This window comes from Melanotaenia boesemani, chromosome 7 (assembly GCF_017639745.1).
Source record: "Melanotaenia boesemani isolate fMelBoe1 chromosome 7, fMelBoe1.pri, whole genome shotgun sequence".
NCBI lineage: Eukaryota > Metazoa > Chordata > Actinopteri > Atheriniformes > Melanotaeniidae > Melanotaenia > Melanotaenia boesemani.
Genome location: NC_055688.1, coordinates 20384908 through 20410703, shown reverse-complemented (window position 1 = coordinate 20410703; position 25796 = coordinate 20384908). Strand labels below are relative to the sequence as shown.

The window sequence follows — 25796 nt, the reverse complement described above, 5'->3', positions numbered from 1 at the left end:
AGTCCACACATTCAAATCAGAGCCTGAGAGCATATGAAAATGCAGGATCCATCCAAACAAACTAACATAACGTCACCTTCACAATTTAGGTTGTATTAGAATTGTACTGAAATCTGTCCTGAGGTCCAGTTTAACAAAATTTCAATCAATATCTTATAGTTAAGGTGTAGATAGATTTATGCTGCTGACATTTCTTTTGTTAGAAACGTGTAAAGTGAGGGTTTGTAATAACTTGCATGCCACTGCTGTCGTATATGGTTTGACTGTACAACACCGTGATGATTAACCACAATTGGAAGGAGTCAGGAGACTGAAAAATACACATGGTTCCACTGGGGCTCGAACCCAGGACCTTCTGCGTGTAAAGCAGACGTGATAACCGCTACACTATGGAACCATAGAATACCGTAGTCCAATAAAATCAATATAAACGTGACCGTATATATTGTTTTCATGTACTATTTCTGTATTATTCCTGCAGTATCATAAAAGAACGACAACGTCCACGGTCCGTAGACATTCGCTGCGCCGCCCTTTAACGTCTGCGATTCTCCGCTTTCTGTAGCAACGGAGCGCTGCAGTCCCACGGAAATCCCCGCCTCGGACAATAACCCAGCGTTGAGTTTATCTGCTAGTGTTTATATTCAGCTGGGAGTGGAGCCTTCTTGGGACGGGTTTCTCTTGTGGCGGATTCCGGGACATTATAGTAGTTATCACAGGAAAACCCAACTGCCATGTGTGTGGAGAGAGAGAGAGAGAGAGAGAGAGAGAGAGAGAGACGGAAAAGCAGTTCGATGAATCTTGACTCTGCTTCTCAGGACACTGGAACTAACGACATAGCTAGGCAGGATTAGCGTTTGCAAAGCAGAGATCTGGTTTGGGGTTTCTATCTAGCATTAATAAAGTTTGCACAAAGGAGAAAAGGACTGTGCAGTGCAGCTTACTGTACTGTCAAAAATGATATACATGACATGAAGCAAGATCAAAGCTCTCTGACAATAGCAGTTCACAGATTTAACATTAAAGTTTATAATGACTATATTTTATTTTACAGAAAATTCAATTTACAGACCTGCCTACAGTGCTTTATAACAAATAAGGAGTATGCAGCCTGCTATTTATTCAACGCAACCGTGTATTGTTTATGTTTCACAGCAGAAACACAGCACACACGTGTTTTAACATTACACATCACACATTGACTGTGTGGCATTTAAAGAACCAAAATATCACTACAGAGAGCAGAGACATGTCTGACTGAATCATTCCATCTATAAATGTGTTAATAAAGCTCCTATGATACTGCACCATCCTTGTCACACCTCTTTTAATGCAAGGTCATCAGTCGTGCTTAGCATAAATGCTGTAGAACAGAACATCAGTGCAGCTGCTTTGTGATAGCTCTTTATCTCCAACACTGTTTACTTGTGACTACATGCTTAATGTTTTTGGATGTAAGAATGCACATTCATTTATCTTAGCAGAAGTAATTTCTTTCCCTTGGCTTCTGCAGTGCCCTGGCTGTCAGTTACATCTGTGAAAAACTGATTTTCTAAGCAGTCAGTCTGGTTGCAATCGGCTTTGAGATGCACTTAACGTGAATGTGCAGACATTTTAGGATTTGTGTGAGCTTGTCACTGATTGATGCTCACATTAAGTAAGTCAGTCAAGTAACTGTCCAGATTCTATCAGAATATCTGTCAAGATGACTGTCCCTGAAATCAGTGATTGCAGTTCTAGTCTTTGAATTGACTGAGTCTCTTGGAAAGGACACTTTTACACAGCGTTTATCACACTCCTCTTGACATAAACGCTCTTTGTCCAATTTTAGCCATTGTGATGACAGCTCTTACAGGTTCAGATGAGGCCAGTAAGTAAGGTTTTGTTAAAAACGTAGAGCTGAAAGCTGCATCTATCATTTAGGGCAGTGGTTCCCAGCCTGGGGTCCGGGACCCCCCCAAAGTGGTCACCCAAAGAGCACAGGCGATCCCCGAGGCTTTGAACATTCAGAGCCATTGGGGCAGATATTCCATGGCTTTTTAGTATTTGCATGAAGGGTGTCCCCAAACAAAATAGGTTGGGAAGGTTGGGAACTTTGTTCATCAGCAAATGTTTACCTCAACAATGTTCTCTGTGTTCAATTACAAATTGACTAGAATACTTGCAGGCAAATGTTTTCTGGTCATAAAGGAGAGCATGAAAACATGTAAGACTGTAGGAACAAAACACTGCTTTACTGCAAGAAATTTTGTTAACAATGTTCCATTATAGTAATGTTTCTTGATTTTCCGACAATGGACAAATAAAGTTCAACTGTGAAATTGAAAATAACATTATTGTTGACATGTTTATGATTTTTGTCAATATCAGGGCATTCAAACTGATTTCTGAAATAATTATAAATAAACAGGGAGTTTATAATTATCTGACTGCTTATATTCATTGATGAAGAAAGTAACAATGGGCAGTGATAAAGAAAACTGAGGATGTAACACATAGTGATGCATTGCTGAATTGAATCGTATTGTGAAACCAGTTAAGATGCACAGCTCTACAACCTACATGTATGAAAACAGAAGCCAAACCACCATCATATTTGTAATATAAAGTAAGCATGTAAATTGAAAATCAATTACAAAGAAAACTTGCAACATGCTAATGTTTATGGTTATAATTTCTGTTACCATAATGGTAAAATGAGTACAAGATAATCTCAATTTCAAAAGACTTAAAGTCAGAAATGACACATTTCTGTAACGTTTTTGACATGACTGCTGCTGTGTTTCAATTAAGGCCCAAGCAGTTTTTTTACATGCATTTTTTATTTCTCTTTGCTATTTGGGCATGTTTTAACCCAATTAGAATAAAAACCAAGCTTCATATATTGATGTTATGTACTTTTAGAGAAAAATGATGTCCACATATGTGGACCAATGTTCTGAATTTTCATAAAGTGCTGTCCATATATATAGCCGCTAAGCCCTAAGAGGTTAAAATAACATTAAGGGGGGAAAAAGTCGGACACAAAATACACAGAGTATCTAGAAATACCCTGTTTTTGAGAGTATTATTGCTGAAAGATGAAGTTTTGTCTTGGCAGCTAAGTATTTAAAAACTATTACACACATAAGAATTTTCTAAATCTGAAGAGATTTTTTTTTATCTGTTAGAAACACCACACATGAGGATTAAAAAAAAATCTGGCATTTAACAGTTCTGATCATACTGTGTGTGGTGTGGTGTGCTCCATTAATCTTAGTACAGAACACCACACACAATGATTCTGTTCCGCAGCCGATCTAGAATCTAGTACTCCAAGCCAGAAGTCTTGCGTGATTAAACATGATCTAACAAAAACAAAGAAGAAGAAACACAGCAACAACTGGAAAAACGGAGAAGAAGAACCATGGAAACAACCGGAAAACACAACACAACAATGAAGTAATGATGGTGGTCTTGCAACTATGGCTAACAGAAAAATCCAAAACTGAAAACATTAACAGACTGGAGACAGCGTGAACACTGACTTTATATCCTTCCTTGCTCCTCAGTCAGCTTGCTCTCTGGATTGGCTTCATTCTGTTCCACGTCACAATCCACAGAGTCACAACTCAGGAGTCGTCGGCTTTCCCCACACATAAAGATTTTTGGTCGTAAATATTCAACATGTTTAATTCTTGTGATTATCGGCCATGACCCATTTCGGAGCCGATATTCAGGACAAATTCGCTCTTAACACACCTCGGACCACAGGATAATTTTATAGGATAATCTTACAAGACTTAAGATATTTAGGCGTTTGGCGTCCTTGGTCGGGAAGGGGGAAAATATGGACAAAAACAGCCCAATAATTTTTATGTGTGTGCCCAGCTTAACTTCTTGTTTTAAGAATTTTGCAGATTTTTTTTGCGAAAGGCTTATAGTATCGTGAGAGTATTGGGCTATCTTGCATGCACTTTTGATGTCTTTTCATGGATTTTTTTAAAAGATTTATTTCAGACGGATACAAAGCTTAACAGATGGATTTTGACAGATTGGACTACTTTTCAGTATGCATCAGCACAGTTTATAAGTTCATTTGCAAACATCTGATACAAAATTGTGTGATGATTATACAGTAATGGTGTCAATCCATGGCAGCTTTTACAAAATTCAAAATTAAAGAATATAATTAATGTCGTTTTTGATTTTATTGTGATTTTTGCTATTTGAAGCTGCCTTTTTACTACTTCTGAATGCTTTCTTTGCACCATCGGTAATCCTTTTAATGTTTTATGTAAAGCACTTTGAATTGTCCTGTACATGTAATGTGCTATATAAATAAACTGCCTTGCCTTGCCTTACCTTGCCTTACACACAATACACTACTGCCTCCAAGGCTAAATTGGCTTCACATGATTTCAGCATTCATTATTAAGACTTGCACAACCAAATGAGAAATAGTGTGATTAGACAGTCATTGTATTTCAAAGGGAGTATGGTATAAGTTAATATATCACATATTTCACATGAGTAAAGTGTAATGTATTAGCTCATTTCACTGTGTGGTCTAAACAAAATGTCTGATATGTTTACAGGTGTCATCACCTGTTTTTTTCTTGTATCCACTGTCCTCTAGGTGTCTTTAAATATTTTTTGAAAACTTATAAAAAAAAAAAAATCAAACACAGAGCTTGTTCTGACCCTTTGCTCATACTACAACTTTGTCTCGTGAGAGTTCATACAAGCTTTTGACTAATGTTAATGAGGTGCACTCTGATTGGCCGCAGGTAGGCCAGAGTTGGAAGGGGGGCTGGCCCAATGCATTCACAGTGTGTCAGACTCCAAAACATCTACAGCTTATGCCTGGTACACACATAACGATATTTGGGCTGTTTTTGTCCTTCCTTTGGTTCTTCCTGACCTCGGACTTCAAACGCCCGATCATTGTGAGATTTCCCTGTCCAATCATCATTTGGTCTGTGGTGTGTTACGAGCCGATTTGCTCCAATAATCCACTCCGAAACGGGTCGTAGCCGACAATTGGGAACATTGAACATGTTTAATATTTCAGTGCCGATTTCTGAAGAACGCCGACGACTCATGCATTGTGACTGCGTGGGTGGTGATGTGGCACGGAATGTAGCCAATCATCGAGCGAGCTGGCTAAGGAACAAGGAAGTAAACAAAGTCCGTGTTCACGCCGTCTCCAGCCTGTTACTTTTTCAGTTCTGGCTTTACTTTTTCAGTTCTGGCTTTTTCTGTTAACAATAGTCCCAAGACCACCATCATTCCCTTGTCCTATATATCCCCTTCCATGCTGTGTGTTGTGTTTTCAGATTGTTGCTATGTTTCTTCTTCTACGTTTTTTGCCAGTTGTTGCTATGTTTCTTCTTCTACGTTTCAACGTTTGTCCGGCTCAGAGGACTAGGTTGTAGATGAGTTGCTGGACATCATTGTCATGTGCGGGTTGTTCCGTGATTACTTTTTCGGAGCACACCACACAAAGTACGATCAAAACTGGGTTTTTTTTATCTTCACGTGTGAGGTCACGACCAGAGTAAAGGGCCCAGACGGAAAAATTGACCTTACAAAAGGCTTTCGGGGAAGTTAATAATTCAGTTCAACACCAATACACATTCTTTAACTTGAAAAAGTACAATTTCTGGGTGATGACTCCTTTAAACAATCATTTTGAAGACTTTGATACAGCAAGGTATTCTGGGAAATTAAGTCTGTCCTATCACTTTCTAATTTCACAATTTCTTGCCTTTGCTGTTACAAACTTGGAAAGAGCTACCTGAAAACTCTTTGCTGTACTCTTCTGCATTGTGGGCATCAGTTATTTAAATATTAAGTTCTAAACAGCTAATATGACATCCAGTCTTCTACAAATTTTCTACAACTGTGCAGTTGTAGAAAATTACCATTATTACAGCAACTACCATTATTTTACAGCTGTTGCCTGTAACCATTTTATACGTCTATTTTCTTGGTCACACTGGTGATTCTGGTGACTCTGTAGACCAAGGGTTGAGTCATTTTCAACTGTTTTAATTTAACTTAATATTCCTATTTATTTACTTTTCCATGTCATTTTAAGTAAAATGGATTTATTTGGTCATTTTGTTTTATTTATTTTTTTCTCCTTTATTTTTATGTGAGTATTTATTTATGTATTATTGTCCTTTGACATATTCTTATCCACAAAATAGTTTATTTTTGTATTTTATTTTCATCTAACATTTTATTTATTTATTTATTTACACTTTTTTGTATTCACAGTCATATTTACGTCTTCATTATTTCCGATCTGACATTGTCTTCCTCTTTTTTTATCTTTCCGAGCATATTTATTTCTGGGTCTTCTTTTTACATTTCTCTGTCTCCTTTTTATATTTCTGCATGCATTTCTGCCTCATTATGCAAATGTAGGGTGGGGTGGGCTTTCAAGGCATGTCCTTGGGGCAGATCCTCGCCTAATGGTCAGTCAACACTGAACCGGTTACAGGCTGTTAGTGCATGGATAGCTGTCCACCCGATCCTTCCTGCATGGCTCTTCCACGTGTGGCTTCAGGAAATGAAGGTTTTAAGCCAGTAGAAATGAAATGGCTGACTATCGACAGGAGACTATACAGTATCTTTGGCATGATGCTCGTTTAGCTGAAAAAAAATCACACATTCACTGATGACTGTTTACTGCTTGGTGTGGACGCAGAGAGGGTGTTCTAGGTCAGCTTGGAGCATCATCTTCTTAGTTTTGTCCTCTATTTCAGCTCTACATCACTTAGCAGCGGTGTTATTCATACATCCGTTAGCTGTACTTGCTTTGTACAGTTTGAATAAAAGTGAATAAAAATTTAATAACATCGATTCACAGCCTCTGAGATACATTACATGGCCCAGCGGTGTTTTATGAAAAAATTTAGTAATTTCACTGTAATAATAATAATAATAATGTAAAAATGATCTTATTTACTTGACTGAACTGAACTAAATAAAAATGGCTCAGTTACTCAATTGGGAAACTCGCACAGGGTGCTGCGGCACGCTTCATAATGCATCTCAGAGGCTGTGCATCAGAAACCAACTCCACGACTGCTGGGGTGCAGTGCGCCCTGTCCTGACCACTGGTACAATGGGACAATGGCCACGTTTGCACGAGTTTTAATTCCCCTTTTACTCAGAATAAAAATTAAACCCTCTTTAAAAGCACTTAAAATGCTTTCATAAACACCCAATTACAAATTAAAATGACCATTCCGAATTAAACTTAAACCTGAAGTCAGTGGCTGGTCTATTCTGATTTTAAATCTGAATTTAATAATTCTTCGATCATGTATACGTTCATTACGCTTTAAATTAATTCTGGTTGTTCCGTGCACACTCGTTCCCTTTTCTTTAATTAATGACACACATATGGTACTCTATCTCACTTCGCCTCAGCTGACGAAACTGAAGTTGTATGCTAATGCCAAGCCTTTGCTTTAAAAACTATATTTAAAATCAAGGCGAAAATACTGCTTACTATGTGGTCTTTCATGTTGTAGCCTAAAAGAAAGGAAGCAGGAACTGGAGTTTGTTTTCGTCTGGTAGATGTAAGTACGTCACATCCACCCCCTGTTCAATCAGAACCCTTCCCAACCCCCAGACCTTAACCAGAATTGAATAAAGGCGATCAAACATGTTTTCTATGTAAACCTCAATTCGGAATTACTATTTCCATGTAAACATAAAGGAAATACTTTAATTACGAATGATTTAATTCTAAGTAATTAATTCCAAATTTAAAAACATCTAACCATGGCCAACGAGAGCTGTATTGTTTAATCAAATAAAAAAAATTACCATGTAGTTGAATTTATTTATTTTTTCTGTATACTTGTCCTTACCAGTGAGGGAAACTGTCAGGGATGCAGGCTCACAAGGCAGACCAGCGAAAGAATGAAGGTTTTATTCACAGACCAACCATGAAACACAACAGGTAAATGACATGAAGACTACAATGGATTCGCAAGGTGAATAGGAAATCAAGGGGTATGCAAAAGGACTGTATACAGTCTTTTCTGTATATAGAAAACAAAACTCAACTCAAATTTATAGATAGAGCACTTTAATATGTCAGTTGAAACAAAATGCCAAACACAGCATAGAAGCAAAAAATTTAGAAGTAAAATAAAATGCAACGTAAAAACAGACACAATAGCAGTAAAATTATAAAACAATAAAACACTAAAAACAATAAAGCAATAAAAGCAAGAGTCTCATGTTAAATCGAAAGCCAGGTCATAAAAATGGGTCTTCAGGCGGGTTTTAAAAACGGACAGGGATGGGGCTTCTCTAACCTGTAGTGGCAAAGAGTTCCACAGTTTAGGAGCAGCGATCGCAAAGGCTCTGTCCCCTCTGAGCTTCTGCATAGACCTCGGTATACCTCCAAAAGGAGCTGGTCAGCTGAACTGAGGCGTCGCCAAAAGCAGCTCAGAGAGGTAAAGCGGGACCAGACCATTTAAGTGTTTAAAAACAAATAAAAGAATCTTAAAAATGCACAGGCAGCCAGTGAAGCGATGCTAAAATAGTCATAATGTGGTATCTCTTAAGCGCTCCAACCAGAAGACCAGCACCAACATTTTGGATGAGTTGGAGACACAAGAGAGATGACAGGTTGACTCCAAGATAAAGTGTGTTACAGTAATGCAGCTGGGAAGTGATGAAGGCATGAATTATTGTCTCAAAGTGCAGATCATTTAAAAATGATTTTGCCTTAGTGAGTTGACAAAGGTTGAAAAAGTTATACTTTACCACCAATTTAATCTGGCGGTCTAGTTTAGAGTTGTATACACCTTCTTGTGCTACTTGGACATGTCATCGGTGAAGAACCCGGGGTCATAGGGTGTTTCGGGTCTTTAATCTTCATACACTCTTGCCCGGGTGACCCAGACAGGGGGTATCTGTCCCTGCCTTGTGTCCAGGTGGTGTTTTTTTCCACGGATCCCCTATGGATCCACAGTCACCTGGAATCCCTCTCTGCGGCCTCTAAAGTGTTCTTGATGGCTCTCCTAGATCGCAGTAGTTTGATTCCAAGGAGTATGGGTAGCAGTAGAGAATGGCCAGCAAAGCCTCGGCCCCTGACCTTGACTGTCTCTCAGCGGGCTCTTCAGCCATTACTCTGGCACTCTGTAATGAGCTCATCATACTTAGCCCTCTTACACTCATTGGCCTCATCCATTTGGTCCTCCCAGGGCACAGTCAGTTCCAGAAGAACTACTTGCTTAGTAGACACTGATGTTAATATCATGTTTGGGTGGAAAGACGTAGATGTGATGTTGACCAGAAACTTAAGCTGTTTTCTGAGGTCTGCTTGAAGCTGCCAGCTCCCCTGCAGAGCTTGGCTGATGTTGGTGAGCCTCCTGTCCCGTTTGAATATTTGGGGGCAGCCTGAGTTTTACTGAGCCTGATTGCTGTGCAGATGGAGTCTGCCAAAGTTCTTAAAACTTGGTCATGGTGTCAGTGGTATCATCCCTCTCCGAGCGCTTTTGGGCAGCAATTCAAGATGTGTTCTAGGGTTCCCCTCTTCTGGCATAACTTGCACTCAGGGGTGTCGGCTAGGTCCCAAGTGTGCATAGTTGGCCAGGCTTGGTAGGATGTTGTAGACTGATTGGATGAAAAACTTGATGTATGATGCTTCAGCCTTTTAAAGCTCTGCTTAGGTGACCTTGCGGGATTCTTCCCACTCCCATCAAATTCATATGTAATAGAACAGGGTTGCAGTGCACAGCACAAAAAGGCAACCAGCTACGCCACTGAGGGACTTTACGCTGCAAAGCAGCCCCGTTTAACATACAGACATGCAAAATTATCAATATGCAACAGACAATAAGAAGCCAATACGAACTCATGCAACTAAATAAACAAATTAATGCGAACAGAGAAAATTAATTTAAAACAGCATAAGCCTGCTTGGCCAATTAGTCCATGCTTTGGCAGCCAAGCAGAGTCAATGCGGTTCGTGCAGTGGACAGCCAACAAGCCCACATCAGAACCGAACCGAGCAGAATGGAGGCCGAACAGACAGAGCATAAAGCTACACAGAGCCAAAACAGCAGCATTCTTCCAAGGAGTGGTGGCGGAAAGCAGCCCAAGCAGCCCAAGACCTGCCGCCTTACTCTGTTGGCATGGGCACAGCCCCGGAAAGCATGCAGAGGAGTTTCAAATGTCGCAGCTCAATTGTACTGTGATCGGAGGGGACTTTTAGCAGCGAGCACAGCATCCACAGAGCAGTTGATTTCCATGCCTCAGCAGCCAGCCACTCTGCACGCAGAAGACTGGCCGTCACCCACAGCATGCCAAGACAGAAGGCTTAGCTGCGCCAAACCACAGCCACCCATGAGATGAAGGGAAGAGAGGCCGAGAGAGCTCCACTTCTGCTTGAATCTTGTCCTGAACCAGCTGGCACCTCTCCTTTCCACGGGCAAGTCATTCCGCAGTTTTTGAAAACACCAAAAACCTGCTCACCCCCTTGCCATGGAGCCAACAGCGTCTTGTGTCTCAGTCGTGCCTCTGCTATGGTGATGCCCTCATGTGCTTGCCACTTTCTCCCGGTCTTCACAAGAATTCCTGCTGATGCAACTCTGACATTTGCAGAGTCCCTATACATCAACTCCTCTCTGGAGCAGATGACTTTAAACTCCTTTGTTAGTCCACTGAAAGGAAGCTGCAGTTTGGTGGAATGGCTGTACAGGGCGATAGGGCTGCTCGATTATGGAAAAAATGATAATCACAATTATTTTGATTGAAATTGAGATCTCGATTATTTAACACAATTATAGATAAGAGGTTGGGGGGGAGGGGGGGGGTGACATTTGAAGTGTTTACTGTAGTAATGCCGACTACTTTCTTTCCACCAGGTCCCCATAGCTATTGTTTGTCTCAGACCAGCAGCTATGTTCTGCCTGGTGTGATCTGGAAAAAAATAGTCTGGAGACATTTCGTTTTCACGTTGAAATCTGCGTCAATAAAATGTAGCGCAACATTTCTATACGGCTCTGGTGCGGCTTTACCACAGGTCCGTAGCGGTGGCGAAACATCGGACTGTCACCACGTCTTTCACAACACCCTCATACACTCATCATGCAGGGAAGAAAGAGACAGTCCACTCAAATGGTGTTGAGATGGCAGTGATACCGTTTGTCCAAAGTGTTGATGAGTTTCTTAAATCCCAGATTGTTCACTGTGTTAATTGAGAAAAAAGTTCTGTTTGTTTATAACGTTTGTCTCTCTGTAACTCTGGGAGCTGGTGGATTATTTAGTTGCGACTCACAAAAATTGAACATTTTTCTATTTTTTTGTGTTGCGTCGCAAGCCCACGTGTGCACGTCTGCGTGCACGAACGTAACATTTTACATGCACGACTGTCGCCTGTCGCTTGGCTGGAGGAGGGCAGCGATTTTCGCTTCCTCGCGCAAGTTTACATAGAAAATGGAGATGGAGAAGGAGCGACGCCGCCTCCCATGTGTCCAGGTGTCTGCAACTCGTTCTGAATAAAACTAAAGCGGTCGGGGCTGTGGGAGGTGTCTGCACCAAAGCGCTGCAGTGACAGCTGTGCTCGATTTGAAAACAGCACAAATCAAAGGACAAAAAATAATCGGACCATTTCATTTTTATGATCGTTGAAAACCCAGATCATAATTGCGATTAAAATTTGATTAATTGCCCAGCCCTACAGGACGATACTGCTCAGGGACTGTGGTAGCCCCAGCCATCTCCTGAGATACTGGCTGATGGACTTCTGTTGTGCCTCCACTGTTATTAGTGGTACCTCGTAGAATAGAAGGGGCCAGAGTATTCTAGGCAAGACTCCTTGCTGGTAGATCCAGGCTTTAAATTTTCCTGGAATACCAGATTTGTCAGTGTCTGTGAGCTAGGTTGCCAGGTCGCACTTTGTTTAATGTATGGCTGCTGAGTCCTTCAGGGAGCTGTCAAAAGTCTTCCCCAGAGTCTTTACAGGTTTTTCCAGTCACTAATGGAATTTTGGTCCCTCCCAAAACAAAGGGCAAAGTGATACTTTGCCCTTTTTCAGGACCAGAGACCTGGACTTAGTGGGCTTGAAGCTCATCCTTGCCCACTGAATGAGCCATTTAAGCCCCTGAAGGAGCTACCTGCACCCTGGAACCGATGTTTAGTCATCCATAAAGGCTCTTTATGTGTTGTGTCCCTGACATTGAGTTTAAAATCACTGTCCAATTTAAAACCTAAATTAGTTGGTTTTATAAAGCTAAATAAGGGGCCCAGATCAACCGGGAAGGAGTCGCTGGAACCATTCATCCCAAACACTATAGCTGCTGTTTTTTTTCTCATTACAGTTCAGAAGATTCAGGGCCATCAACTCCTTGATGTCATGAAGGCATAAGAGAAAAGGCATCCTTTATTTTTAGAGGTAGGTAGATATATCTGCATATCGGCATACAAATGGAAAAATACGCCATGCTTTCTCAGGATGAACCCTAAAGGAAGCAGATATAATGAAAAAATGAGGTCCCCCAAAACTGAGCCCTGTGGAACCCTGTGGATCCATAACAGACTTGAAGCCAGCTATAATGACACACGTGGTTCTATCCATCAATAAGACCTGAACCAGTCTAATGCAGTACCTTGGATCCCTACCAGGTTCTGGAGCTGTGACAACAGGATCATGTGGTAAAAGTGATGGCGAACAGACTGGCAGTGAAGGAAATCACTGCACATCCTGCAGCAACATTGCGGGCGCAAGATTTAAATGCAGCACAAGAAAATCCATAATCAAACACTATTGGCATGTTGCCAAAACAAACTGTTCTGGTAACAGGGCTCTGGAGGGTGGCTGGAAGGTCACACTGACAGGAGACGGAGATGAGATCGAGGGGGCTGCCCGGGGGTTGTGACAGCAGGAGACTGGGCTCTGGAGGGCATTCAGAGGCTGCAACGAAGAGCAGCCAGAAACCAGATGACAGAGTAGCAGGATCAGCTCTGGCAAACCACAGGGCACCTAGTGAGCAGCAATCCCCTCAGGAGCAACCCCTCAGATTCAAGAACCAAGGGTGGAGGGGGAGCGATCCCTGCCAGGACCAAGAACCAAGGGGGCGGAGGAGCGACCCCGTGGGAGACAGGAACCAGATGTGGGGGAAGATCAACCTCTCTGGTCACAGGAACCAGAGGTGGAGAAAGAGCATCCTGCTTGGGCGCAGAAAACAGAGGTGTAGGGAGAGTGATCTCCTCTGAGATAGGAAAAACAGGAGATGGAGAAGCATCCCATCTTCATCTGGATGAGGAACGTCCCCTTGCAGGACCCCCTCGGAAACAGGGACAAGTATACCATGGGTGTGGATCGAAAACTTTTTTTTTTTTGTTTATCATTTTGCTCTTGCAGATGTGAATGGGGACAGCTCTTGACATCAGCAGAGCGGAACTTTCTTCTCGTGGGGCTCCAAAAAGTATTGTGTAATTGGTCGAACATTTGAAGTGGGCGATGTTAATGTGGAAATGAATGAAGTGGAAAGTTGCGGCTTTCGTATTTCCCCTGATGCAAGGCTGAAAGGATAGTTAACAACTGATTGAGGTGGTGAGAAACTACACTACCGTTCAAAAGTTTGGGGTCACTTCCCTATTGAATCCCATAGCAAAGTGACCCCAAACTTTTGAACGGTAGTGTATGTAAATGTATACAACACATGTGGGACAGATACCGCCACATGCTCAACACTGCCCTGCCATGGACAGAGTTTCTCGTTAAATATGAAATAACCCGGTCAGCCGTTCATTGTACATAAAAACACAAACATCTGCCCTGCAGACAGAATACACAAGTGGAAACATACTAAAAGACATGAAAACAGAACTATACATGACAAGACTACAAAACCTAAAATAAAACCTACAGATCATGACAATAACTTGCATGATAAGAGAATTAAATTAAATATGCTCGAATATGCTCTGCAATCAGAGAGCGTGTTATTCTCTGGGAGCAGCGGCTGCAGTGGACTGGAAAAGAGGAATGGAAACTGTAGGTTGGGGGAAGGTTCTTTAAATTTTTGTTGCGACCTTCAATGGACATAGAAAAGTTTTCATCTCAACTATCCAGGAAACATTCTCTAAGCATCACAGCCAACTTTACCAGAACTTTCAGCCCATTTGTTGTGCACATACGCAGCTGGAACATCCTCTCACTTACTGCATCCGAACCAAACAGTAAACAGTCATCAGTGATTGTGTAATTTTTCAGCTAAAAGAGCAATGTGCCGAAGATCCTGTAAGATTTTCTGTTGAAAGTCAGCCATTTCTGCCAGGGTTGTACTGCTTTAAAACCATCATTTCCCTGCTGAAGCCACACTTGGCAGAGCCGTGCAGGAAGGATGGGCTACACAGCTCTCCCAGCGTTAACAGCCTGTGACTGTGAATAAAAAAAGGTGTCAATAAATAAATAAAATGTTAGATGAAAATAAAATACAGAAATTAATATTTTTGTAGATAAGAAAATGTAAAAGGAAATTATCATAGAAATAAATACAGACATAAAAACAACAATAACAAAAAAAAATCACCAAATAAATAGATAAATTGACCTGAAAATGACATGGAAAACTAAAATAAAACAGGCATATTAACACAGTTAAATTAACAGTTGAATTACAAAAGAAATATAAATTTGTGTCATATTTTAAAGGTTTCTTAATGGAAAAACAGTTTATTAGTTTATTTATTTTTTGTATCATTTATTGGTTTGTCATTTGTTTAATGAGCCATATTTATATTTCTGTATTTATTTTCCATTTTGTTTTGTTTTTTTCTCACCCCTAAACCCAGCCCAACACCTCTCCCTACAATTCCCCAAACCCCCCTCAGTCCCCCTTCAAACCCCTACCCCATTCCCTGTCCCCGGGTCGTACCCTTAGCCCTGGGGTGACAACCAGACCCTAGGGCACGCACCAACCTACCCAATGGCGGCACATCTGGGCAGGCCCAGACCCCCCGGCACCAACCACCACCACTCCACCCCACCGCAAGAGTGGGAGCCACTCCTGGGCACCAGAGCCCAGAACCCCCACCCAGCTTGTCCCAGAACAGCCCAGCCCACAGCAAACGCCATCCAACCCAAGCCCCACCAGCGGCCAAACCCCACTTCCATGAGGCGGCCCCATCCGCAGGCCCCCCACAGCCTCCAACAGGACTGGACACAGTGCCACCCTCACAACAGAGCAGCCCAGATTCCCACTGTGCGAAACCACCAAGCACCCGCAGCCATCAGGCACCCCCCACCAAGATCCAACCCCCAAAGCGTCTAGGTCACAATCCTCCACCTACAGTAAGTGATGGAGCTAATCACAGGGGACCAGATGGAGTGAAATTCATCTAACTGATTCTTTGAGAAGGCAGACATTGTCTCAGTACTGACATGGTCTACTAAGAGATTACTAAACTTCTTTATAAATATATTAATTTAGTTTTCCAGTTCAGAAGGATAGTTTTCTTTGCGATGCATAAGACAGTGATTTTTCATTTTGGCAGTTTCGGTCCTCCATAATCAAGACCTTTCTGGCTGAAAAGGGCCAAAAGTATCCAGAACTGGAGGACGAGAAGTGGATGTGCTCTATATGGATGGAATAAAATTACATATATGTTGGAAATGTTTTTGTATTTTGTTGTCATAATTTAACTGTGCGTTACAGTTTATAATGGCACACTTGTTGAGAAGAAAATTTCAAACTGGCACTCCAGGTCACAAAGGATGCCGACCCCTGCTGTAGACACAGCAGAGCGCCTATTGTTGAGTGTCTCAGTCAACATAGTGCTTTTTATCTAGTGGATTTCACAGACTTTAAGTGACCATTCTACTCAGACTCTTCAGTCCCATTTGTCATATTTCTTGGAAATAAATGCACCAATCATCATCTACTGTATAGTATTTGTGGAATGATAAAGTTATCAGTATTACACAGGAACATTTTATCCATGAATCCAAACTATCTGAATATGTACATCATTGCAGGCTTACGTGCTGCGTTTTCAGTTAACCCCTTTGAAATCCTTCTCTAAAATGGATGCGTGCAGTTTTATTTGTGCTGATAAACATGTTTTTAGGAAAATGCATCTTAAAAATTCTGCTGCAATGTCCCAGTCACTCAGGATAATACTCAGAAGTCACTGTCAACAGTTTCCATTGGGTCGGGCTCTGTCAGTACAAAGTACAGTAATTCCAGTGACAGTTGCTTACAGCAAGATCTCTAGAATATGCAGAGTAACCAGAGTATTAATTCTAGAAGGTCATGTTGCTTTTGAGTTTTCCATGATAAATTTGCATTGACTGAACATACCTTGTGTTAGAATACCATTAGACAAGTCAGAGGCATACTCTTAAAGCTTTGCATTTTGACAGTCTGACATTGTGTTAATTATTGTGCCACTTCTGGCACATTTTGATTGTGTCCACATAGTTTTAGTTTTTCTCAAGTCAGTTCATTTTATTACATTACACATGAAATTGTTTGAGTTAGGACAGGTTGTTTTTTATTGAAACTGTCCGGCATGAAATGACAAATTAAAAAGTGAAGTGAAAGTATGATAGTAATAACATTCAGCATAACTTACAAGCCACAAGATAGGAACTATAAATTGCATTTAATTACAGAGAAATGCATATTGAATGGCTATATGTGATCAAGAACAATCATATACTTTTAAATATACTCACAGGCCACTTTATTAGGTATGCCTTGCAGGTACTGGATTGCTTTTGCTTTCTTGGTGGCGTAGATGCAATATGATGTTGAAAACATTCCTCATCAATTTTGACCCATATTGATGAGATAGTGTGACGCCTTTGCTGTGAATTTGTGAGCTGCACATTAACGATGAGACTCTTCCCTCCCACCACATCCCAATGGTGCTCTATTGGGTTGGGATATGGTGACTGTGGAGGTCAGTGGAGTGTAGTAAACTCATTGTAATGTTCATGAAACCAATTTGAGATTATTTGGGTTTTGTGACATAGTTCATTATCCTGCTGAAAGTAGCCATCAGAAAATGGGTACACTGTGGTCATAAAGGAATGGACATGGCCAGCAGCAGTACACGGGTAGGCTGTGGTGTTTAACTATTCTCATTTGTTACTAAAGGGCCCAAAGTGTGCCAAGAAAATATCCCCTGGACCCATATTCTCAAACGGTGGTATGCGTACCACTGATTGTCTCCCTCTAGTGGTAAGCTAAAGAATTTTCCAGTATAATCGATATAATGCCGATGTAATCACAGATCTAAAGATAACATCTCTGCAGTTAAAAGTGGGTTGGAATGGACAGGCACTACATTTCTTTCGATAAATCTGTCATTTAAGTAAACGGGTAAAAAAAAAAGTGTTTGGTGGTTTTATTGTAATAAATAGTACTTTTTTCAGTTCGGATTTGTTAATAGATGAGCAGTTTCTGAAATATTCAGAGAAGTCAGTCTGGCACCAACAACCATGTCACATTCAAAGTCATTTAAATCCCCTTTCTTACCTATTCTGATGCTTGGTGTGAACCTAAGCAAGTCATCTCGGCCATGCGTGCAATAAGATTTACTGGCAGTTAAAAAGGTGTGCCTGATGAAGTGGTCAGTGGTGTATATCTTTTTGGATTTTGGGTGACTTGAGCATAAATATATAGTTTTTTGTAATTGTGTTCAAAAACAGCTCAAATGACACGCTAATGAGATAAACAGAGTAGAGTCCATTTAACCTAAATTGCTTGGGTGTAAAATCCAAAAACACACACTATAGATACGATGTATTTGGGTCTAGGCCTGTCACGATAAGCAATAAGTCAATTAACTGCACGGTAAGAAAAAATTAGTGCGATGAGTTTGCCGGCCGCTATTACTTTTTATTAATTTATTTTTTTCTATCTTACTTTACCATAGGCTGAGTATGCCAACAGGTTTCACAATGGAGTATCCCGACTGAACACTTTTGTTTCTTGCGGAGTTATCTCTCTCGTGTCATACTTGACAGCAGCATGTTGCAGCACGAGACTGTGGTGAAGCACTTGTGGTGAAGCCGCATTGTTTACAGGGCTGCCAACTCTCACGCATTGACCGTGAGACTTGCGCATTTGAGTGGCTTCTCATGCTAAACCTCCGATTTCTCACGCTGAAATACACATCAAGAGCAATGTTGACTAATGGAGAGTAGGGCTGGGCAATTAATCGAATTTTAATCGCAATGACGATCTGGGTTTTCAACGATCATAAAAATGAAATGGTCCGATTATTTTTTGTCCTTCGATTTGTGCTGTTTTCAGATCGAGCACAGCTGTCATTGCAGCGCTTTGGTGCAGACTCCTCCCACAGCCCCGACCGCTTTTATTCAGAACTAGTGATGCGAAGTTCGACTCTTTTCACTAACCCAGGTCTTTTACTATCGAACAGTAAAGTGAACGAATCTTGAACGAATCATGTCGTTCATTTTTACAGCAGGTGGCGTTGTAAAAAAGTCTGCGATTCTCAAGCAGTAAATACTGAAGGCAACAAAACTACTGGTAATGCCACAAGCAATTCAAACCATGTGAAAACGTAGGGAAGCAAATACACACCACAATAAAGTGATTTGTGTCCTACATCCTCCCTGCCTTTGTTTAACAGCGCAACAGTGACTCGGTAGCTATCACGTGACAAATGAACAAGAGACCGAGCCGAGAGCGAACGTACTGCTGAGCTTGATACAGCTTGAGCTGTGAACGAACGAAGGAAGACCCGTTCAGAGACCGAGTTGCCTGTCACGTGACAGAGAGAAGAATTAGAGAGACCAATCCGAGAGCGAACATACTGCTCGCCAAACAGCCTGAATGATGAACGAGACCGAGAACGAGACCGTGCACCCTGAGCTGTCTGTCACAAATGCCTGAGCAGCCTGGCTGTCACGTGACAAAAGAACGAGGACCTGAGGACGGACCTGAGCGAGTCCTGAAGGAATCATTTCTGTTTCCTGTCCTGACCTACTGACTGAGTTTATGCAGCTGCCTGCCATGTGGCGAGAGGAGGTACCCCATGAAAATGAACGAATCGCTCACTGAGAGGACCCGTTACTCCCGAGTCATATAAAGGATTAGTTCATACTGAACGAATCGTTCGTGACCGACACATCACTATTCAGAACGAGTTGCAGACACCTGGACACATGGGAGGCGGCGTCGCTCCTTCTCCATCATTTTCTATGTAAACTTGCACGAGGAAGCGAAAATCGCTGCCCTCCTCCAGCCAAGCGACAGGCGACAGTCGTGCATGTAAATGTTGTGTTCGTGCACACAGACGTGCACACGGGGGCTTGCAACGCAACACAAAAAAATAGAAAAATGTTCAATTTTTGTGAGTCGCAACTAAATAATCCACCAGCTCCCAGAGTCACAGAGAGACAAACGTTATAAACAAACAGAACTTTTTTCTCAATTAACACAGTGAACAATCTGGGATTTAAGAAACTCTTTGGACAAACGGTATCACTGCCATCTCAACACCATTTGAGTGGACTGTCTCTGTCTTCCCTGTATGATGAGTGTAGTGAGGGTGTTGTGAAAGACGTGGTGACAGTCCGATGTTTTGCCACCGCTACAGACCTGTGGTAAAGCCGCACCAGAGCCGTATAGAAATGTTGCGCTACATTTTATTGACTCGGATTTCAACGTGAAAACGAAATGTCTCCAGGCTATTTTTTTCCAAATCACACCAAGCGGAACATAGCTGCTGGTCTGAGACAAACAATAGCTATGGGGACCTGGTGGAAAGAAACTAGTCTGCATTACTACAGTAAACACTTAAAATGTCACCCCCCCCCCCCCCCTCCCACCCAACCTCTTATCTATAATTGTGTTAAATAATCGAGATCTCAATTTCAATCAAAATAATCATGATTATCATTTTTCCCATAATCGAGCAGCCCTAATGGAGAGGTTTGGTAGGATTCCCAATGGGCCGCGTTACTTGTGGGCTGGTGTCCTGGCAGCAGCAGCATCGCGTCGCAGCAGCGTCGCGTCGCAGCAGCATCGCGTCGCTCTATGAGCAGTTCACTCACTGCTCATAGAGCAGTCTGACAGCAGTGATGAGGGGAGATATTTCAGCTTCACACACACACACAGCAACGATGTGCAGTATTTTTTCCCCCTCTCTTTTTTTTAATACAATGGTACTAACTGGCAGTTTTACCTAGTTTAATATTTTTATAACATATTTTTTGAAGGGCAGTTTTGTTTACAGAACAGAGACTTTATTATCTATCATACCTATTGTTTTTGGTTGTGTTTGGTTTTCATTCATGGTTAATGAGACTGAGATAGAGATGTGTGATAGAGGTGGAGTGTTATAAAGTATTGTTGAAATGGGGCAGAGCTATATAAGTTTATACTTCTGGCTACTCCTTGTCAGACATGGAATGTGAAAATGTACAAATTGTTAATAACACAACATGTTTGAAATATCTATCCATCCGCCTGTCCGTCTGTCTGTCCAAAAAATAAATGACCATGACAATGAAAAAAAAAGACAAAAGACAGGTAAACAGTCTAAATTCACAATTCAGAAGTAGGCAGTTCTTGGCCTTTTAACATGTTTTAACCAACCACTGACTAACACATAACTTGATGCAAATCTCTGAACTTGGATTACCCAGATTTTAACACCATAATGAAGAAGTCAATGACAACATCAGGAAAGGACAATTTGGCGTCTTTTTATTTGTTTGATCGTAATTTAAGACTCCAAATAGCGATGCTGATTTTGTCACTGAATCAAGCCATTTCTACAAAATTTATAGTTGATGTCCAACACTGCTTATGGGTTTCACTCATGTTGGGTGGTTATGTACATGGAGGGATTTAAAAAGATGTTTGAGGCAAAAGCATCCATGCTGCTTTTTTTTTAGTTTAGTTTGTTGTTTTACCAGTTGACAGTGTAGAGAGACACAGGGGACAAGCCAAGAGACAGCTAGGAATCAAATCACCATGTTTTTTTGTCTGCCACTAGATGCCTCAACTTACTGTAGATTGAATATACAGTAGCTGTCAAGTTCTGCAGTTGTTTGCAAATGGCGTCTCAGTATCCATATTTTTTTTCATAATCAGGCTCATGTCTACAGCCTCCTTAACAGCAAATCTGCAAAAGTTTAACTAATATTACAAAATACAGACAGGGGGTTGGAGTATACATAACCATTTTTCTAGCGACAGAGTTTTTAAACACTTTTAGAAAACATAGAAATTTCTGTATACCTGCTTTACCCTGTTTTTGGTTTGCTGAGTATTGAAGTCTATCTAAGCTGCTATGGTAGGGATGGGCGACTCCAGTTTTAGAAGGCAATTGTCCTGCAGGTTTTAGGTGTTTTCCTGCACCAACCCTGATTCTAATCAAATTGATCCAAATGTCATTCAGACTGGAGAAATGTGGCAGAATGGTGACAAAGCGAGGGAAAGTAGTTTATGCAGAGAGCCTTGCATTTCCAGAAAGCAGAATATTGAGGAGAACTACAAGTACCTTGGAATACCACAGGCAAATGGCCACAAGGAAAACAGCAACAGTCAAATACCTGTAACGAGTAAGGCAAGCCCTGAGAAGCCAGGTTAATGGTTAAAACAAGATCCGGGCAATTGACAGCCATGTCCTGTCAGTGCTCCCTGCCAGTGGATGGACTGGAGACACCTAGGTAAAAATGGGAAACATCTCCGAAGGAGGTGGTGAATGAGAATGGGAGAGATAAGATCCTCTGGGACTTCCAAATAAGGAAGGTCAGACCAACCATCTGGACATTGTGCACATGGAAAAGCAGCAGAGGAAAACTGCTATGTATGGTTGTAGCCATCCCTAACTATGCCAATATTAGGAAAAGGAAACATGAAAAACTGGAGAAATACTGAGGACTCAAGGAAGAGCTGGAGGAAGCCTGGAAGGTGAAGGCAACAATAGTGCCTGTGGTCAACAGAGAACTGGGGACAGTGGGCCTCATTCACCAATATCTTCTTATGGAACTTCTTAAATATGTTCTTAAGTTGTACTTGAGTACAAAAGCCCTCTGTCAGATTCATGTTCAACATGTTCATAGGCTGCTGAGATGTTCATATCTTTCCTCTTAGATTGGTGAATGAAAAGACGGACCAGACAACCCCTACTTTGCATAGGTATACGCCCAAAAAATGACCATAAAATGGTCATGACTTAGGCCATGTGCAAACAGACACAGAGGAGAAACAGATGAGGAAAAATAACAAACAGAATGACAAACTGATGAATAAAAACTAAAAATAGTAATAACGATGTGCAATGAAGATTTATTTTCTTAATTTTAAAGTGTTTACTTGATTATAAATAATCACATGGTGAGCTAAAAATCATTAAAAAACAGCTTTATATACAAACAAATATACATATATTCCTTCTGAACTTGGACAGCAGCCTACAGTCTGGTTCCATGAGCAAGTCAAGATTCACATCGTAGTGGTGCCATGGCTAAAGGGGGACGTAGTACACTGTAGAAGAAAATGTCATCACATAGCCCACTGTACCTTATAAAGTTTGTAAAGCAAATTTCCACCTGCTGTGGCATCATTTTAAGATGAGGTTCACCTACGGAGTGAGGGGTGCATCTGACGAATCCTTTGGGTGAGTCTGATAGGTGTTATTAACCAGGAAATACCCTTTATTTCTTAATGAAAGTAATTATAATAATAAAAAGACACAGTTTTAGTAAATTTTACTAACTAAAGACCACATTCAACAGTTGGATCTGGGAGTCATTGGTGACTTGGACATTTGTGGAGTGATATTCTTTTAGTTGAGGAAACGGATCTTGCATGTGTGCAGTCTTTTGGACTGATTGTGTCAAGAAGACCTGAATTAGATCTGTCTTGACTGTGACTTGTTCTTGAATGAATGAAAAGGTTGAAAAATAGTGTAATTGTCCCTTGAAGGAAATTAGAAAGTTTGGATCTACAGTATTGTTATTTATCTGAAATAGCAAAACGTTTTGTACTTCACTCAAAGTTATTTAAAAATCTGACAAAAACATTACTGTAGTTTTATTATTGTATGTTTAAGAACAGAACAGTAGAAAACAACACAAATGTTGATTTTGTTCGACGTGTCAGCTTTCTAAGAACAAATTTGTTATATTAAAGGTTGGTGAATGAGGCCCAGTGATCCCCACACTGGAGAAGCGGCTCCAACAGATACTTGGAGAAATATCTCATCTCAGTCCAGAAGAGCGCTTGCACAAATGCATTTGTCCAAAGGACATTGTTGCAGAAGTCTTGTGGTTTGATGAAACTAAGCCATTCTGCCATATTCTTTTAAGAGAGAAGTAGCTTTCTCTAAGAAATCTTTCCTAACAAACCATACTTGTTCTTTTTTTAAGTGTGCTGTCATGAACTTCAACATTTAACATGCTAATTAGGTCTGTAGAGTGTGAGATGTAACACTTGCGTTTATTTCAGTTTCTCTGAGTATTATACAATCTGACCTTGGAGGGTTCTTACTGGGACACCCATTCCAAAAAAACACTGGCAAATGTCTTAAATAATTTCCACTTTTCAATAATCTTTTTCAATCAGTAGTTTTACATTCCTCCATCGATCTATTTTCTGTACTGCTTAGTCCAACTCAGGATCACAGGAAAGCTGGAGTCTATCCCGAGAGGCATGGTACACCCTGGACAGGTCACCAGTCCATTTTTGCCCAAATATGTGACTCATATCAGACTTTTTAATGAAAGTCTGATTGGTGCAAGTCCGATTTTTTTTAAATCCGACCCAGGTCACTTTCATTTGTGGTCCTAGATTGGATACGTATCCGATCTGTGTGACAGCAATCTCAGCATGAACGGTAATGCTGCGTTTATCTGACTTTGACATCACAGAAATCAAATATTATAATTTTGCTGTTTCATAATATGTGTTGTTGTCTTTTCCTTTTTTATTGTAAATGAAAACGACGACAAAACAACACCATCACTTTAAATATATGAATGAATTAAGAAAAGTATGCAAGTAAAGAAGAGGTGTATTTACACTTAGAATGTGTAAACATGCGGGTCAGGTCACGTTTCATATCCTACATCATCGGGTCAGGTCCAGATTCCACTGGAAGATATCCATGAGTCAGGTTTGGTAATCATCCTAATGGGTTGCGGGTTGGTAAAATTGGACCTGTGCAGGACTCTGCACAGATGAACTCAGCTGCATTGTTTGTACATGACTCTGTACAAAAGTAGGGGCCACTGCTCCACAAAAGGCCAGTGGTGTGCTCCTTTTTCTCAGTCTCCTTCTTTCATTCATCAGTTGGGCATAATTCAGAGTGGGCAAATACTTCCAAATTGATAAACAGATGTAAAGCATCCATTACATCCATAACTATTAGGCACTATGTGACGTTGTCTTATCCTCTGTGCATGTATGTCACTTCGGGCCCACATACCGTTCACACTTCAGCATGATCAAAGTTGCATTGAAATGATAATGTGAACAATCATGCAAAGAAATTGGACTTTTATTTAAAAATTGGATTTGAGCAGTAAGACCTGCAGTGTGAATGTAGCCAGAGAGACAAACAACCAATCATGCTCACATTTGTTCCTATGGAGATTTAGAGTGGCCACTTAACCTAACATCTTTGACCTAACGTCTTTGGACTGTGGGAGGAAGACGGAGTACCCAGAGACACAAGGAGAACATGCAAACTCCACACAGAAAGGCCACTGTTTAAAACCATCCTGCATTAAACCTCACAATAAGATCTGCATTCTCCATCACTCATACGTGAGACATGCATCAACATATAACTTTGACTTATTTTGTCCTACTGTTTTAGTTTACATAAAAATGAGAGACATATTTTCAACTTTCACTGGTGATCCTGGTTTGAGAATTTTGTTGTACTGGCCCACAGAATGTTACAAATGAATAGTCCAGAATCAGACAGTGTTCAAAAGCAACACTCATAACATTACAAGAAAAGAAATTTAAAATGTTTTAATTTAAAAGATTAAACTATCAGCAACATACATTTAAGCATTGCATTGTAAACCCCAGCTTATTTAAATAAATTGTACAACTTGTTAATTTTATTCTAAAATAACTGGAAAATAATGCAACTTTTGGATGAAAATGAAAACATTTCTGTAGTGGGCCAAGCCTCCAGTGTTTTAAGGTCTTAATAGCGCCCCTGTGTCATTTTGTTATTAAAATAATGCTCTGCCCGTGTAATTAAACTTGAAAATGTTCATATTTCAAAATAATTCTACAGCATGTTTTCAGTGTGAGAAGTAGGGAAACTCTCTGGGTCCCTGAGGGGACAGCTTGACATGCTGCGATGGAGAGACGATTGTTTGTGTTTTATTCGAGCCTTTAAAGAGTGAAACCCACTGAGCCCCATATCTGTTTGTTATTCACCTGTAGGGCTTTACCCGGCGCTAGGACCCAGGGTGCGCGATTTTCATCTCCAGCTGCTGCAGACTGAAAACTGGCAATAAGGGAAGATCGCGAGGACAAGCCAAAATTGCTTACCATATTCATTCTACTTCGAAATCACACCCGTGCCCCCTCTCCGAAGCCTCCCTGCAGACAACAATAGCTTGTTGCGCTGCTTGCAGGCTTTGAGGCTGTCGACAGCTCGGAGCGCAAGGTAAGACGGTGCAGTTCCATGCGATTACTAATAACAAAGGCGTTACGGGCGAGCAGGGGGCATTAAAGGGGGCATTGCACAACGCTATTGAGGGCGAGTGAAACTCTGCCAAACTTTGACCTGGATATTTGCGTTTTTACTGTAGTTTAGTG

At 41.0% G+C, this 25796-nt stretch overlaps 1 protein-coding gene and 1 non-coding gene across 5 annotated transcripts in view; one reads left to right on the top strand and one right to left on the bottom strand.

Moving 5' to 3' along the window:
* The window catches only part of bcorl1 (BCL6 corepressor-like 1), a 54311-nt gene that overhangs the window by 2679 nt on the left and 25836 nt on the right, over window positions 1–25796 (top strand). For 3 of the 4 annotated variants that reach the window (XM_041990816.1, XM_041990815.1, XM_041990812.1), the window contains exon 2: window positions 25419–25644. The exons of the other annotated variant lie outside the window; for it this stretch is intronic. The gene's annotated coding sequence lies outside the window, so the exon portion shown is untranslated. The remainder of the gene's footprint in view (window positions 1–25418; window positions 25645–25796) is intronic. 4 annotated transcript variants of the gene reach the window in all.
* Window positions 325–397, bottom strand: trnav-uac. The gene has a single exon. It is a non-coding gene; the product is annotated as a tRNA-Val (tRNA).